This window comes from Harpia harpyja, chromosome 10, assembly GCF_026419915.1.
Source record: "Harpia harpyja isolate bHarHar1 chromosome 10, bHarHar1 primary haplotype, whole genome shotgun sequence".
In the NCBI taxonomy this organism is placed as follows: Eukaryota; Metazoa; Chordata; class Aves; order Accipitriformes; family Accipitridae; genus Harpia; species Harpia harpyja.
Genome location: NC_068949.1, coordinates 3,436,732 through 3,455,065, shown reverse-complemented (window position 1 = coordinate 3,455,065; position 18,334 = coordinate 3,436,732). Strand labels below are relative to the sequence as shown.

General features: G+C 38.2%; 1 long non-coding RNA gene across 1 annotated transcript in view; it reads right to left on the bottom strand.

Moving 5' to 3' along the window:
* Positions 1–17,946, bottom strand: part of LOC128147415 (uncharacterized) — a 45,786-nt gene extending 27,840 nt beyond the window's left edge. Inside the window, exon 1 of the long non-coding RNA XR_008237017.1 lies at positions 17,181–17,946. This is a non-coding gene — a long non-coding RNA (uncharacterized LOC128147415). The remainder of the gene's footprint in view (positions 1–17,180) is intronic.
* Positions 17,947–18,334: the final 388 nt, after the last annotated feature.

Below are 18,334 nucleotides of genomic sequence, written 5' to 3'. Positions count from 1 at the left end.
GTGGAACAAATCTCTGAAGAGTATAAAACAGAATATCCAATCTTTTCTAATTACTTTCCAAAATCTTTATGTCTACTTCACATCTGCCTCCTCCATACAGGCTGCATTTCCCCCCAAGTAAACCTTGAAACAGTTGTTGCATTCTCAGGCTAAAAAGAAATGTGACATCTGGATCCAAAGTCAGCCAGCTGGCAGTTACTCATTGAGGACATACAATTTCACTTTTCATTTGACCTGCTGTAATCCATGATGCTAACCCCAGTGATATGGGATGCTTTGCTCTTCTATGCTTTTTCAGTTCTCCTCATTTGTGTCCCTTATGTGCCTGGAGAAAGCCAGATTGTATGCTGGTTATCTCCTTCACACACTAGTCTATTGCTCAGAAGGCTAGATAAATTCTAATGTAGAGCGAGTGGTAATTCAGAAATAGAAAACCTATGAAAGTAAGACCAGATTTCTGGTACTTAAAACCTTTCATCCCTCACATTCAGAGAATAAATAAGTATGTTTCAAGGGAAAATAATTATAGTCATTGAATAATATTTTCTTTGAGAAAAACAGGACTGCCCATGACTGTAAGACTGCAGAAAGATGTCTAGAAAAGATTCTGAAATCAACGTCTATATACACCTATTTGTATACAGATACTAATTCCAGCAAAGCTATCAATATGGCTTTAAAATGTTTTCCATCACCTCTTCTGCATCAAGATCATCTGAAAATATATTCTTTTGAACTTAAACTTTCATATACACAGCCCCAAACAAAAATATTTCTTCTCAGAATGTCTGAGATTTCATTCAGCTGGTTTTTAGACATCTGATATGTTTAGAATGTATTTTCCATTTTCATATACTCAGGGCATAATTTTATTGTCACTGCTGCTATTAAAAAGCTACCATTTAAAACTTCAATTTGTGTAACGTACATGTAGAGTATCCTGGCTTTAAATTGAGAAAATAAGAGCTAGAAGATACTGAAAGAATACCATACTGAACACGTGCAATAAGTTTTGCTGAGACCATTAGCCCAATAGCTTGACTTACGGTATCAGGGATGGAATTGCATTTTAAGTATTCACAACACAGCTTACTTATAAAATCTGAAAAAAAAAAATCCCTGATTCTGGAGTACAACAGTGCTGGGTACATCCTCTTAATGGAGGAGAAGTCCTGTAAACCAAACAGAACTATAAATAGGAGAAATAATTTCTGATTTCACAACAGAAGCAGAAGCAGGTTCTTAGCCTTTTCCAATAAGCTTATCAATGCAAAGGAAATTAATTTCCCATTGGGGCAGACTGAACTACTTTACCTGATAGACTCAAACGAGAGCAGAAATCACCGAGATTCCCCTTAATCCTCTCCTTCTCTCATTAAAGTATGAAATCAGCAGGCTGGTGATGGAAGAGAAGGGTTAGACTTTGAGAAAGCACTTTTATGATGTAACTAAGCCAAATCCAGCTGTTGTGGCTATTGAATGCAAAAATCAAAATCAACCAAATTTAAGAAAACAAATTAATGGGTGGAACTTCTAAACATCTTCACTGCCGTAATTACATTAATTGTAAAAGAATTACAATTACAGACATCAGATATGCTGGGAATTGTGGCCATGAGTTAGGTCAAAATAATTTAAATACATCAGTAAAGAACACAGTGGTATTTTATACCACTGGGAGGAATCATAACCTACGTGGCTACTTCTGCATTATGAATGAATGCAAGAGTTAAACAGTTATATTTTCAAAGGGAGAGGTACTTAAGTGTTATTGTGATGAATACCAAAGTTGGGGAAAATGAAGAAAAAATAATAGGCAAGAATAAAAGAAAAGTAAAAGGAAGGGCTAGCAGCTAGTGGAATTCTGTATTGAAAGTCTGTCCAAGCAAAACGTGTATACCCTGACATTGCCAACCCTACAGTCAGGAAATCAGAAGGACATTTGCACAGAGACATTCAGATGGAGACCACTACAGCACCAAAGGAGAATTTATTCTGTTACAGTTTGTGATTCATTAGCTGTACTTGAGAGTTAGAAGGTAAAAGGAAGAGAAGGCCTTGGTTTGTTGAGTTTCAACTTGGTGTATGTAACAGAGCACATGCTGCCAATACTAAACCCATTTGTAAGTACTGCTGAAAGTGAAAGAAGAGCAAGATCCAAAGTAACAGACCAAATTTTAGTAAAACAAATATCACTAATGTTCTTGAAATATGTGAGAACAGAGTATTACTAAGAAAGAGGGTTCCTAGATAAGCTACTAAGGGTTATTTAGGATAGAAAAAAAAATAATGTATGCAGAGAATAATTTATACAAATTCAATAATAATTTTTAAAACCTGCAATGAGGAGATCAAAAGATGTACCAAAAAATCAGAAGATGACGTAATAGTTGACTCAGATAAGATATTTGTAGCACTGTCACTACAGTGTTGCTTAGAAGCTCCCATCACAGGTACTCAGTCAAAGGTTACAGAATCCAGGTAGAAGAAAAGCAAGTAATCACAGACAGAAAGAATGCTGTCAGAAACTATGTAAGGATAAGGAACAGATGAATGATATCGATTGAGTAGGTAATTTTAATTACCACCATTATAGTCTAAAGCAGCACATGCTGCTAAAAGAATGAAGAATGGAAAAGTTCAAAGACAGGATGATGCACCAATAAAGCTTCTTGAACAGCAGCAGTAGAAAAGTTGCTTTCTATACTCATGAAGCTATGGGAAACTGGAGGACAGCCAGGTTCTTGGAAAAGAGCAATGTACATTCCAGGACCTAAGAAAGAGTACTAGAAGAAACATACAACTACAAATCAATCTCATTGATACTGCATGGAAGCAAGGTCATTATTCTGGAAAGGATTCAAAGATTAAAAACACAACTCAGAATATCAATGTGAATTGGTATGACATACTCTTGGAAGAGGCACAAGGGACAAACCTCAAGACCATGATCAGTCATGTTCAAATATTTTAGTAATCATCTCTCTTGTTCGTTGACTTCACTAAAGCATTTGACTCAGTGGGAAATGATCGGTTATGGCTGATGATGCTTGAAATGGGTTTTCTATCATACTTAGACGAGCTACTGTGTAAAACTTAGCACAATCATAAATTTGCTGTACAAGAAGTAAGAATAATCTAAGAGTGGCTCTCAAACAATAAAGGTGTACAGGAAAAGGTGAGTTTCATCATCCTATCCAGCATTCTAGCAGAGATGGCACAGAGGAAAGCATTAAAAAATTTGAGAGGAGGTCTGTGACTTTAGGGATGCAGACTGTATAATATTGATTACCACCTGGTCTGAGGCTCCACAGAACATGTCAACACGGTATATATGCTAGGAGTGTAGATTTCCGTTAATCTCTTTTAAGAAAAGAGGACATCATTCTATGGTTCTAATGGAGGAGAAAGAACATTAGTGGGTTGAAGAGTTTTCATATCTAGGCTCAAGTACTGACCAAAATAATTCCCATGAAAATAATACTTGAAGGAAATTAAGTACTACAGAACCAAAAAAGACAAACGTATCAATGATCTGGAAAAAAATAGGGGTCAGCATGAAAAACAGAAATCCACGCTTTTTGAAGACAATAGCTTGCTAAAAAGCAACATATACCTATGAGAGTTGGAGGCTGAGAAAAAGGGGTGCTTCAGAGATTGCATTTTGAATGCTGCTTGTTTTACAGAAAAATAGCAGAGACACAGATTTGGGGGGTGGAGGTAGTAATGTTAGTTAGATCAAATACAACCACCCCAGATTTCAGAGCTGCTGTAACTACAGTTTCAGCAAAAATCTTATAACTGGACGTTTAAAAGAGTGGTATGACAAAAGACCCTGTCAATATGATTAACACAGGAAAACACAAAATATGGTCACGTGATCAGGAGGGGAAAAAAGCAACAGCCAAAAGAAGATAACCATTCAAGAAAGTATGGAAAAGAGGAAGAGAGGAAGACCAAGAAGAGCACCAATAAAAGATACAGACTGCTGGATTTAATTGCAAATCGAGCAAGCAAAAAGACTGGCAAAGAGGAACAACTGGTTTATCATGACATAAAGCAAAGGAGAATTCATACGGATAAGAAAATTCCTCAAATAGAAGTGCACATAGAAGCCTCACAGAATTCTAAGGTCTTAAATAAGATGTATCTTTTCATCTTTAATCTTCTTAATCAGATATAAAACCCAACTGGTCATCCAGTTGACCTGATTACAAGGCTTCAGTGCTGTGCAGAGGTATCTGTGCTGTCATGGACCGTCCCAGCAGGAAAGCAATGCCAGCATGGAGGCCTATTTGGGTTAATGCAGTCTGCTTATTGGCAGACCCAGTAAGCCAGTGCGGACAGGAAAATCCTCTGCCAATTTTCTGTTAATGTGCTCTTTTACAGGCACTGCTTTTGGCTTTATCTTTTAACTAGCTTTTCCCTGTTGGTTCTTCATCACATTGGTAAACTTTACACTGAAAATATCAGTCTTAAAGTACAGAAAATAGTATATGCAATAGAACAGTGTAATGATATTGGGAGTTTTCTGAGAGTAGTTAAATCCTAAAGCCTGCCACTCACCTTCAACTAATCTAGCTCTTACACCTAGGACTGAGTATCATTTGACTTTTTAGATCTCAACATTTTATGATCCTTGAAATTATTAAGTATCCCACAAGTTGTCAAAGAATGATTAGTTGATCACTATTATTTCATTGGAAAGATGAATTTTATGATGTTTCACATTCTATACTTTGCCTTTAACTGTAAAGCTCAGTTAAATAATTTAATTAAAGTTTCAGTCTTTCCAGTGACAGCACTAGACAGCCATTCTGTCTCGCACTTAAATCTGAACATATCAATGTAACAAAACAATCACTTTCCACATGAATATAAATCTAGAAGCCAACAAAGTTAAAGAAGCTTGTGTGTTTAATCCTGTCAGAGTGCAAGTCTTGGTAAAAGAAACCAACCAAAAAATTGCAATGCACAGGTTTTCTTTCAAACCCACAGAACAGAGTATTTTTCTCTTTGACTATGGATATATCCCATATAAAAATATTCGTTAATGCATGTATAAATTCTACATGCATCCATATATATTTAAGATTTATACATATTATATATAAATTCATGACTGCATTATAGGAAATCCGTGTCCACAACTTCAGCTTACCCACCGAAGTCCTAAATAACATTTAATTCAATTAAATCAATAGTGTTTTATAGCGATCATAAGCGGGTCCAAAGCAGTTCATATTTCCTCCATTACAAGTGGTACTTCCAAGGTTGTTTTTCCTTCATTACGTTCAGCTGTATCAGAATTGTGTCAGGTATTTGGAGCAAGCACAGTCCCAACTGTACTATGGACATATTGAAAGAATTCTTGTTAATGTTTATGGACAACTTTCTATTAGAGTACTAATTTGGCTGCGTTTTAGCTATTCTTCACACTTAGCATGGCTATTCAATTTATTTATAACTGGGCAAATAAGTTCTAACCTCATTTCCATCAGTATCTGGAACAGCTCCAGTGAAGCAAAATTAGTTACCCTTTTTTATATACCAGTGTAACAAAGTAGAACGTATGCCAGGAGTTTGCCCATAAACTATGCCAAAGTTAGTCACCTCTCTTAGCGTTACAGTTTCTTATGAATTATAGTATGTATATCATGAAAACATTTTACAGCATACCTTCAATATCAGGTTTGAATGGAATCCTATGAAAAGAGCACATATAAGAGGACATATAGGAAGAGTCTCATGCTAAGCTATAAGGAATTAATGCTATCATGATCACAGGTCTCACAGTCAGAAGAAAAAAGGTTAATTGCTTCTTAATGATCTATTAATACAGTCCTTTTATTTTGTGAGTTCTGCATTCAGGAATGTATTTAAGCAATTACCTAGATTCAAGTTTGTTAATAGCCTCATTAAATTCTGTGGACCTCCTCTCCTACCAGTCATTTTAAACATATTCTTGATTTGGGACCAGAGACAAGTAGATAAGTGAAGAAGTCGGCACGGAGAAGGTTATGAAATTGCAACACTTTTAAAGAATGCTTTTATTATTTGTTGAACACAAGATATTTAACAACGTGAGTGAATCGTATCAAAGTAATAACACAGAAAATATCTAAACCAAGAAGTATACAGGCAAAGAGATTTTACACTACAAGAATTTTATGTGCAATATGCACGTACAACTTCCTTTCTCCCTCAACCAGGGATTGATGCAACCTGCCAATTATTTCAGATGAAAGCCATATTCCTTAACTATTCTACAGCAACAATTTAAGAAGCTAATCTGATAAGAAAGCAGACAATAAAAAGAGCTTCTTCATCCCCTAAAATCAAAATGAGCAAATGTGACAAGGCAGGTGTGAGACAAAGGAGCAAATATCAGGAGGAAAAAAAAAAAAAGTTTTATAAATGAAAAAGCAAAAAAACTGAGTAGAGAGAGATGATTTTATTACATTTTTAGAATGAACGAGGGAAAAATATGTGATAGTAACAAACTGTATGACCTGTTTATATTTTTTTACCTATTCTTCTAAAATAAATTTACCTTCATCTCTCTTACCAAAACATCCCTGCTTCTGAGAATTCAGAAATTTTATACATTTAAAGAAATATTATTCTAACAAGAGCAATGACCCTTATCTTCATATTTATATATTTCCATGTAACAATCCCCCAAGGATACAGTAGACATGATATGTCTCTAAGTGGCAGTTGCTAGAATGAAGATAAAAATGCCAACTAAGATTTCTATAGCAATCAAAAATATCAAGACATTGTTTGGGATGCATAGTTTGTCAATACATTCACACCATAGGTGGGCACAAGCAGAACAAGCTAGAGACATTTTAGCCCTACCAGTGTCTGAACACTGTGCATATCTTACCATCACAGGTGCACTCTTGTACGAGTGAAGCTCAATCCCAGATCCTGGATTATATCCTGGTAGAACTCCAACGCAAAACAGAAAGACACCAGGACTAAAAAAATACATGTAGGCATAGGAATTCTCAAAAAATGTCAAAGTAAGTCAAAGTAACCTCTCTATTTTTTTGCAGTGATTGTTCACGTGCACAGCTGGGTGATTGTTACCAGTATAAACGTAACCTGCATAGATTACGAACATGAAGATTTCCTAGAACGGTAACTGGAAAGTCACCTTTCAGAGAGCTGTATCAGGCATGGTAACTTCCACAAAGCATACTACTTAGCAAAGGTGTGTACAAAACTTGAGACAAGTCTCGGCAACAGAGACTCATCAGAGGTGCTCTAAGGTTGCCTGTCTCCTGAAGAATGTTCAGGTCATGGATGCAGCTTGACCTTTGCAGAAAAGGCTTAATATAGTCCTCCTATTCAGTGCAACAGCCTCTGAGTCTAGTTAACTTGATGGCCTTTCTGCCATGGAAACAAAGAGGTTAAGCCTCTCCCAAAATGGCTTTATCCTATAGTGATGGAGATGGAAAGCACCACCAAACATACTATGTGAACTGATTTTTTTGAAACTCAGACGACGTAAGGTTTAGGGATACACTGAGCTGAAGAGTTTTTTGACTTAAATTCAATTGAATGATAGTTTGAGAAATGAACTGGGGATATTAGAAAAAGAACAGGTAAAGAAGGTGAGTTGTTATGACTTGAATCTCTAGCTCATCTAGCAGAGTCAACAGCCACCAAAGAAGCCATCTTCATTGCACCAGAGGAAGAGGAAGGGGACCATGAGACTGAAAGACTTTCTAATGAGAGATTTCAGCACCAAGCTGCAATTCCATTAGGGCTGGAATGCTTCACTGAACTCTGAAAGAGCTGTAGCTATTAAGAGAACAGCAAAGAAAACCAGCAGACATGTCTTCCCGTGATAGAAGCAGAAGTTGCATCTCCTCTCTTATTGACTTACCAGACATCAGCAAAAATCCAAGTCTTAACCACAAAAATGTTCATCTTTCTCACTTCTGCCTGGGGCAGATCAGTATTTCTGATGGCTTGGGCTTTAAAATAATTCTCAGCAGTTGTTTAAAATATGTCCACAAAATCATCTATTCTATGGTTGCATTTGGATTGAGTCATGTTCTGCAATATTTTTCTCTGCTACTCTCAATGTTAAGCTAGCCTTAGTCACATCACATATATTGTCCATCTGGTAGAGAATTCTGGCATGCAAATATGGCTTAATTGTTCCTTAGGTGCTTAAATCCAAAATGTAAATCCCTCGAACACTTGCTCGGCTACCACTTACAGTGTTGCTGCCTAAAGTCCTTACAAGTTTGCATTGGTACAGGTTCTCCAGGTACTAGAATCCCACATTCTGGAACAGTGGGCCTGGAATGAGCCAATGCACTCTTTTTTTTTTTTTTTCATCTTAATTTTTTCAGCTGATCGTATTTTGCAAAATCAGAATGAATTCCCATGCAAATCCATCTCTACACACAGCGGCATTTTTTGGCAGTGTAAACAACAACAAAATGACCAAAGCTTTATTCCCAAAGGCTGAACCTCTCTTAGATGATTTTTTAGTTACTAAGTGTCGTGGTTTAACCCCAGCCAGCAACTAAACACCACGCAGCCGCTCACTCACTCCCCCCCACTCAGTGGGATGGGGGGGAAAATCGGGAAAAGAAGCAAAACCCGTGGGTTGAGATAAGAACGGTTTAATAGAACAGAAAAGAAGAAACTAATAATGATAATGATAACACTAATAAAATGACAACAGCAATAATGAAAGGATTGGAATGTACAAATGATGCACAGTGCAATTGCTCACCACCCGCCGACCGACACCCAGCCAGTCCCCGAGCGGTGAATCCCTGCCCCCCCCCACTTCCCCGTTCCTAAACTGGATGGGACGTCACATGGTATGGAATACACCGTTGGCCAGTTTGGGTCAGGTGCCCTGGCTGTGTCCTGTGCCAACTTCTTGTGCCCCTCCAGCTTTCTCACTGGCTGGGTATGAGAAGCTGAAAAATCCTTGACATTAGTCTAAACACTACTGAGCAACAACTGAAAACATCAGTGTTATCAACATTCTTCACATACTGAACTCAAAACATAGCACTGTACCAGCTACTAGGAAGACAGTTAACTCTATCCCAGCTGAAACCAGGACACTAAGAAAAGTTATAGACATCCAATCTTTTGCCCAAGGAATCATGATTTTGAACATCTAGGGATAGCAGACATATTATTCCTGTGCTGTGGATCCTGTGGCACTTAGAGCCTGAATGTAGGGTATGCATAGGATGAATCCATATGTTCCTGCTGGTTTCCATGGGAACCAAAAGTAGGAGAACATTTGTTTCTCAGCAAGGAAAATGACCTATGCCCATCCACTTATCCATACACCCACATACATGCATAAGCATACACAGTGTGTATTTACCAACTGCAGTCATTATGGAAAAGTGCAGATTTCCTATCCTTTCTCTTCTTATGTGTAAATATCCAGGCATTACCATAAACCTTGGACTCATTCAACCAGATGTGCAGAGTTGCCTGTAAGAGGCACGGAGCTTATGAAAATAATCTACCTGTCACAGTTTGCTCCCAAAGTTAAATTTCCTTCTTCAAATAAAAGCAGAATCTAAGCCCTAGCTTCTCAGGATTGTTAGGCCAATGAACAACTGAACTTCATAGGACTTCAAGCCCTTCAGTGCCCCATATCTACAAAGTTCAGTGATAGTAAACTAGAGTGAATGGAAAGCATCTATGTTTTCTCCTTCATAGCATTAACTTTAAAATAAAAGTTATTACACAAAACCCCCCTTTTTTATTCTGGAGCTTAAGAAACCTTAACCCTATAGGCTCATTTGGAGTATTTACCTGGGTAATCTAGTATTTTTAATCAAAATGGTTTTAGGTAAGTATTAACTGCATTCACTAACATTTATGTACAAGATGCTCAGCACTGAAAGTAAAGCTTTGTAGTTATCTTGGAAGCCAAAACCTCCTAGATCTGCCACAGAATTAATGTGTGACTTTGTGTGAGCTGTTTAACCTGCATGTCCTCTTGCTCAGAACTTAAAAATAGGGCTAATGTCAACTGTCAGATGTGTTGGGAGAAGGACTTCATTAACCTTCAGATAAAGCACTCTAACATCCTGTGCAGACAACAAGCTATATTCTTGGATATTTACACAAACCCCAGTGTAAAAGCAGAAAATGCTCTGTATAGGCATGCAAGACAAAGCCCCTGACCTGAATGCTTACCCTCTAAAATAAATATGCACCAGGAAAGTGAGCACAGTTACACCACCAAAACCTTCCAAGTTCTAAAGCTAGTTTTTATTAAGACACAAACCAAACCAAGGTGACTCCTGAAACAAAGAAAACTCAGACCTGTTGGGTATCACAGCACCTATGAATAACTTGCTGGTCTCATAAATTGATTATGCTACTCTCATAAAAAAGGGGGAGAACGAAGGAAATAAAGCAATGAAAGCCAATACCTAAGCAAAACCGCACCACCAGATTCTAATTTCCACTTAACTGTGTAAAGATGCTGTAAATTCTAGAACCGCTGACAAAATATTCCAAGGTCATACAGTTTGACAGAAATTCAGTATGTATTTTAGCAGGTCAGTTGAGTGGGTGAGGCTGCAAGATGCCAACCAATCATGGTTAGAAGATAAGCCAGATCAGAACACATCTGTTTAAAAAAATATCATAGTGAGTTCCCTCCTTCTTCTTGAGCAGGTAAGTATTTCAAGCCCTGGGGCCCCTAAGGGACTTGGTTTTATAATAAATCTTACATAAGCTGGGCTGCAGCAGTGACCCAAACTCCTCTGACAGTACAAGCTGCAAAGTGAAAATAAGTAACATTTTAACATCAGAAAAGCAGTACTGTATCAGACAAAGGTCATGAGAGCCAATATCCTACCTCCAAGAGTGGTAATGAGCACTTTTAAGGTAAACTCTTCTAACTGGTTTAGCTTTGAAAGTAGAACTCGTGTTAACTATTTTTGGCCTAGGTAATTCCTGACTTGGATGATGTTTCTATAAATTTAGCATCCCTTCACAGACATTTCTTCCATTAACTCATTTCTTGAATTCATCCAAACTTTTAGCATCCACAACTTCTTTGCTGGGGGGTTCCACAGCTCAATTACTTGTTGCATAGGGAACCCTGCCCTTCTCTTTGTTTTGAAACTGGCTCTTACCACCTTCACTTGATCCACTTCATTCTTGTACAGAAATAAGAGTGTGAACAACTGATCCCAGTTTACTGTCTCCATTTGGTTTCATGCATCTCCATCAAATCACCGTTGAGTTATCGTAGTATATGCCCCTTGACTATGAAACTCAGGAAGCCAAAGAAAGGAATATGCAATTCACTTCCCGGTACTTCAAGGAAACGAGCCACCACTGTGTCGGTAATTTAAATTACCCCACAGCCCCCAGTGCCAACACAGACCACCAGTGGTCACATGCCATAACCTGAGCACAGTAATTGCTTTCAGAGCCCTTTGGAGTGACGCTTCCTTCACTAGAAGCCCTGATTGACGCATTTATAACTAACTTTTCACCTATTACTCTGGTGCTTTTATTTTTCAGATTGCTTTCTGACACATGAAATATGAATAAACCCGAGTTGCTTATCATAGAATTCACCCATTTTTCTAACTATAAGACTGTTGTTAATCATCTATTTGATCTAGCTGCCTATTTTGCATTCCTTAGTGTATTTGGGAGATTTGATTTAAAGAGGGATTCAGACCAAACACATGATGCAAGTCCTTCAGTGTTTCTTTCATCATTTAGCAGGAAAACTTTGAGCCACTTCCATGCAAAATAACAAACTGCATTGAATTTTTGGTGCAATTTTATAAAACACAAATGAGATGAGCATACTAGCCAGTTCAAGTACGGAATAGAAAACTGTGCTATGTAAGGCTGTTTAAGGCAAAGCTCTCATCTATGTCAGTAGCTATCTGTAATATGGAGTGTCACAGAGACTCTGCTGATGGTGTGGAAAAAGCTTTGCTGGAAGGGCAACTTCCCTGAATTCATAATGTCAGAGATATACCTGTGTAATGAGCAGTTTTTTAACAGTGCACATCAGTAAAAGATACTGTTCCTAGCCAAGTTTAAAATATCTGTTAAGCTTCAACGATAGTGAATTTGCCAGTTTTACAGAGTAACACATCCTTTAACTGAAGAGATTTACAAAAAACATTTCAAAAGGCCTCAAAAAGATTGGCATTGTATTTTCATTTGAAAGGTTCTCCTATATAATTAATTCCCCAATAAACAGTTGACAAATTCAGAACAGACTGGTCTGAAAATATGTTTTACATGCTCACTAGCAGCCTTGCAAATACATACATAAGATATTTCCTGTTATATATACCATACAAATGGTTTCAAATCACTTAACTGCTTATTCAGAAAAAAAACAACCCTACCCATGGCATTTGCAAGCCAAATAAATTTCATAATAAAAGAATGTAATATTAATAACTGGTATTAATGGGGAACCAACAAAATATCTTCCCTGAAGTGTGCTGTGTATCCACAGAAATAATCTACACGTTGTTACATCCACCCCCACCTACAGTGTCTCTGTGTATCTCTTGCTGAAGCTAATATGCCTTCTACTTCCATCTTTTCCAAAACCCATAAAAAATACCATTTTCAAAATAAAAATAAAAGAAGATAAATTTAAAGAGACAGAAAATGACACTATTCCTAAAATTGGATCAGTAACTGCACTGCCTTCAGTGTGACATATAAAAGAATCAGGTAAAAATGTAGTTGCCCACATAATAAGATCTCCCGGGAGCCTTCTCTTCTCCAGTCTGAACAATGCAACTCTCAGCTTGTCCTCACAAGAGAGGTGTTCCATCCCTCTGATCAGTTCTGTGGCCCTCCTCTGGACCCGCTCCAACAGGTCCATGTCTTTCCTGTGCTGAGGACCGCAGAGCTGGACACAGTACTCCACGTGGGGTCTCACCAGAGCAGAGTAGAGGGGGAGAATCACCTCCCCCGACCTGCTGGCCACAGTTCTTTTGATGCAGCCCAGGATACAGTTGGCTTTCTGGGCTGTGAGCACACATTGCCAGCTCATGTCCAGCTTTTCATCCACCAGTACCCCCAAGTCCTTCTCCGCAGGGATGCTCTCAATCACGTCATCCCCCAGCCTGTATTGATACCCAAACCACTGGCACAGGTTGCCCAGAGAGGTGGTAGATGCCCCATCCCTGGAAACATTCAAGATCAGGTTGGATGGGGCTCTGAGTGACCTGATCTAGTTGAAGATGTCCCTGGTCATTGCAGGGAGTTTGGACTAGATGACCTTTGAAGGTCCCTTCCAACCCAAACCATTCTATGATAAACAGCTAGCCTTATACTTTTCAAGGGGAGACTATTCATTGTCTTCCATTTATAACCCCAGTGGCTTGCTTGTTGTTAAGCACTTCAGCAATAAAATATGCAGACAAGAGTGACTGTAATCTTTGTTTGAGGAGAAAACATGACCATAGCAGACACAATTATTTTTATCTATAAAAAAAGAGAGAAGTACTGGTGTCTAAAAAATGGATGTTTCATAAACGATTCACTCCAAGGTTGCTTGCTTTTCTCAACTGTCCCTGCTCATCACTGCAGCTACTACAGCTCTTGAGTTTTCCATCTGCCTTTTTGGCAGGAACCACAGTGACAGGCCAGTATCTTCAAATTTCTCTCATTCAAGAACCATGAGGAAGTCCCTGAATCTGACAGATTAAAAATAACTGAAACAACACTGAAAACATTTGCTCCCTCAAGTTATAATTTGTTTGTCTTCAGTACTATGAGCTGAAATTAAAATTGCCATGTGGCTAAAGTTACAGAACAAACCAAATACACCATGAATACTTTCAAATTTCAGCTTTAACCAACTGGATTTTAGGAATACTTAAAAGGGATGACAGCAGGAAAGACTGAGAATAAAACCTAATGACAAATGACTGAGTAGTAGGTACAGCAAATGCTGTTTTAATACACTGGGTATTTTCTGTGTTAGATGTAATTTAGAAGGCACTAATAGAATCCATCTGATTCTGGAGTGCAATTTTGTATTAATTGTGGGTGTGGTAGGGATTTAATTAGTAATTTGGTAGAAGTGTGAAGGTTGGTACCATTCATCAGCTGAATACTTTTGCCTATTAGGAAGAAAGTATTTAGCTGGAATGTTGACCTCCCCCCTTTCCCTGGCTACTACTAACATCATTTACAGGGTCCAGCCTTAGGATCTACTGCTTCTCATCCCATCCTGACAGAGTGAGTTCAAAGGCAAGGTACCTTTGACATAATACTTTAAGAAGATTTTGCCCTTCTTTTCCCCCTCTTTCCTACTCACTGACTCCTAAGTTGGGCTGATCAAGCTGAAGGAGTTCTTTCTATGAATCAGCAACCAACTAGAGTACTTTAACACTGATAGAAATGCTACAAAAGAGGAGTGTATCTTCCAGCTCCTATTCTACTTCTGAAAAAGACAAGCAAAAATCTGAAAAATCAGGGAAGCTTCTGTTCTAATTTAGTATTATACATCCTTGCTTATTATCCTGATGTGAAATTTGCCTCTCACTCCGTAATTTGGTTTCTTCTTGGATTTAATTGCAGTAGAAGGAGTAAAGGGAATAACATGCTCTTTTGTTTCTATATAGTCTATGTTTGATCACAGGCATCCTTTTCTCTACAGTAAAATAGTTTGAAAAGAAATGCAGCATTCCCCCAATATATGGGTATTTTTAGATAGGGACTAAACACTCTTCATTGTATATTGGTAATCTACTGATAAAAGACAGTGAAGACTTTCTAGTAGTCCTGCCAAGTACAAAAGAAGGTAAAAAAACCCTGTGGTATGGCGCACTGTGACAAATGGCATCCTTTTAATATTTCAGATGATTGCTCTGTTTCACCCCAACTATTGAAGTAGCTGTAGACAACTTTTATGTTACCTTGAAGAATAAAATAGATCTCAAAATCTAGCATACTTGTACTAGTAATCAGTATTTTAGAAATTCAGAACTAAGCTTTCTCAACAATGTCCTAGAAAGTTGGATGGAATACAATGTTTCATTAGCGGTCTGCTTTCATAGACAGATGTTTTTAAAAAAAAAAAATTGTAAGCCAATAATCCTTTTCTCTACAATAAAAGACCCCCCCAACCACACATTACCAAGTTACAAAATGATGTTCTGTTGTCTCTTTAAATGTAGACAAACTAGTAAAACCTTTCACATATCTTTTACAGGTGGTGACAAAGAGGCTGAGGGTATCATAAATAAAATTACAAAATACTTTATTTGTGGCAAGAAGTCTTGATTTAATCCCTTAATAGCAACTGAGGCTATGAAAAAAAGTTTGTATAAAATATTAACTTACTGATTCTAAGCTGTTAAGACTTTTACCTGCCGTGCCCCTGCCTCTTTTCCCCCCCTAGTCATTCCTGGGACAAGTCTTTGTCTTATCTCTAATGGGTCAATTCTCAGCTGTCATCTTCTAGTTTTATTTTTATTGAGAAAAATATGAAAATGTCTCTGTGCTATGTCATTTTTTAAATGACTCTTCCTCAAGTAGCCTTTGTCCTTACCAATCTTACTTGGCTTCAATATAGTAAAATGCTACCTCTCCTAATCACTTCTCTCTCCCTCTTTCTCAGTGCCAGCATTATTAATTATGAGCCTGGGAAATTTTAGTAGTTGTCATATGCATCAAAGCCATACAAATGATGATAAATTCCTGTCTCCAAAAGTGCTTGCTTTACCTTATCTGGCTGATATAACTAAATCCTGACAGAAATAAGGAGTTACTGTGGAACATGCATTTATTTTTGAAGTGTAAGAGTCATTTTTATTGAGCTAACCTATACGAAAATTATTTTGAAGTGTATTGTGCCCACAATATAGTCTAAGATAACTTTGGTTAGCCTTTGAGCTCTACATTAAGTGGCAGTTTTAGCAACATAAAAATTTCAAACCACCTATACCTAAAACATCAAAAAGACAAAGAAAATAGTAGAAAATTTGAAGTTTGCAAGACACTGTGTGTGTATACACATACAGCAGTATTTTTTACAGCAGAAATAGTTATTTGAAAGTAAAGACGTGCTTCTGATTGTCTTATTACTTGAATACAACTCTGTGACTTACTGTTTCAATCCACACACCTCGTGAAGTCTAATTACTAATCCATTAATTCATTTTCATAGTTTCATACCCATCCTTCTGAGTCTCTCGGGTGTCCATCTGCAAGCCTAGGCCTTGCATGTGTGAAAGGAAAAGCAGGTGGTATGCGTTGGACATATAGACATAAGCACATGGTAGAACATGAAGTGATATTCAGTATTGCTGTATGTTACATAACTTTCTGACTCCATCCCCCTCTTCTCTTATACAGACTTGCATTTTGGTGTGGTGCCAAAAGTCTGTAACAAAGGTGTACTTTGTGCCAGTAGAAACCCTTGATAGAGGCATAGTTTTAGTGATCAAAGCTCTAGTCAAAAAAGACCCAAACTTTTGCCAGCAGAATGTGGCTTTCAGGGAGCAAATGCAAGATAGTTTAAGGGGGGTATTTTCTGCAGACAAAGTTGTACAGAAGTGACTGGTGCTGCACTAACATTAGGAGCAATTGTAGGGCAGACTCTTTCAAGATGTAAGGTTAATAGCCCCAGCTGGAGGGGCTATAAGAAACCACATGCAGGTAACTATGGCCATATTCGTTCATTTGGTTCAAAATACGAGTGTCCTGTGTAGACACACAACATCTCAAACTCCCTGTCGTAGGGTATTTCTGTTCAGTGCAGCAGAAATGAGAGACTTCCACATTCTGACTCACAATGAGCTTACCCTAGAAGATGGCAGGGTGTTTGCCATCCTTTGCCAGGTGGCAACAGTTACTAAAGCTAAAACAATATTTAAAGTTTTTGCTAGCTGGGTCAGGTGTGTAATGAGGCATGATAGTGCCTGCCATAGCAGTATCGGCAAAAATCCTTACTGTAAATAGTTATGGTGACAAAACTGTTTCTACTGCTCTGACTTGTTTCTCTCTGATCAGGAATAATACTACACCTGTAAAGGAGCATCTCCCACATACCTCACTGGAACTTTCAAACATGTTCTCACAAAAGTTCAAAGAAATTTGGGGCTATTCCATGTTCTTGTGTCCCTATGTTTGTATCATTTTATTTCTGGTTCTCTTACCTTGTTTTCCATAGGCTTACACCTGCTCTTCCAGGTCCCAGTCCAGAATATGTGTATTTGCAACAGGGGTTGCTCCTTCCTTTTCCTTACTGTGAGTGACTTATATAGGCAGTCCAAGCAGCAGTTTGAAGCACTGTGCTCATGCCTCTCCATCCTGCTCTACACCAGCCTTTCAAAGGCAGAACCTACTTCAGTGCTTTCCCTGGTCCTCTTCCTGCTCTCTGTGCCAGAGGTGCTTTGTTCATTCTTTGTTTCTATCACAATTTCTCTAAAAGTTCTCCAGGACAGCCTCTTGCCTGCTGCTGGGTGGGCTGTGCATGTTACACAGCTGGTTCCTATTTGCTACTCAGGCACAGATGGGAGAGGTGATGAGGCCACATTTGGCTTTAGGGGAGGGAGGCTGCCTGTCCTTTCACAGGCATCTCAGGATTGGCTGCTACCCATGGTGGTATCTTGGGTGCTGCAGGCTTTCCAATATGCAGAAAAATAACTGATATCTCAAATACTGCTATGTAGCCATTTGCTTTCAAAAAGTCAGTACTACAATAAACAACAGCGTTGGCTTGGTTTTGTTTTGTTTCAATATTCATTTCTAACATTCAGGAATTTGATATGAAACACTGTGAGAAGGCACTTACTTGTGTCTGTAGATGAAGTGGAGGAACTTTTGTTTACTGTGGGTGGGTTAGCATCAGGTCTGCAAAGAGTAACTTTCCTTCCCTGCAGCCAAGTGAGACTCAAGAGACAGCCGGGTGCTGAGGTAAACTGGAGCCAGTCTATTTTTACAGGTAGAGCACATGGCTCACAGGATTCTCTGAAGAAGCCTTTAACTGTCTGTTTGGAGTTTCTTTATTGATAACTCCTCGATGGAACACATTTTCATGTACTACAAACTCCCGTATTGTTGAGTTATGGTTGAATATTGAAAACAGTCAGCAACTCACTGAGACATTTCAATCCAACAACTTTTCCTAGGGGGAAAAAAAAAGTCAGCTAGGATCTAAAGAACTCTAAGTGATGCGTTCTTACTATGAGCTTTGTTTTTTACAGGCTATGCTATCATATGGTGTAGTCCTCACTTGTGACAAGACTGCAGAATTGTAGGTATAGCGGTTTGCTAAGTATCACAACACAATTTACTCTAACTATAGCAA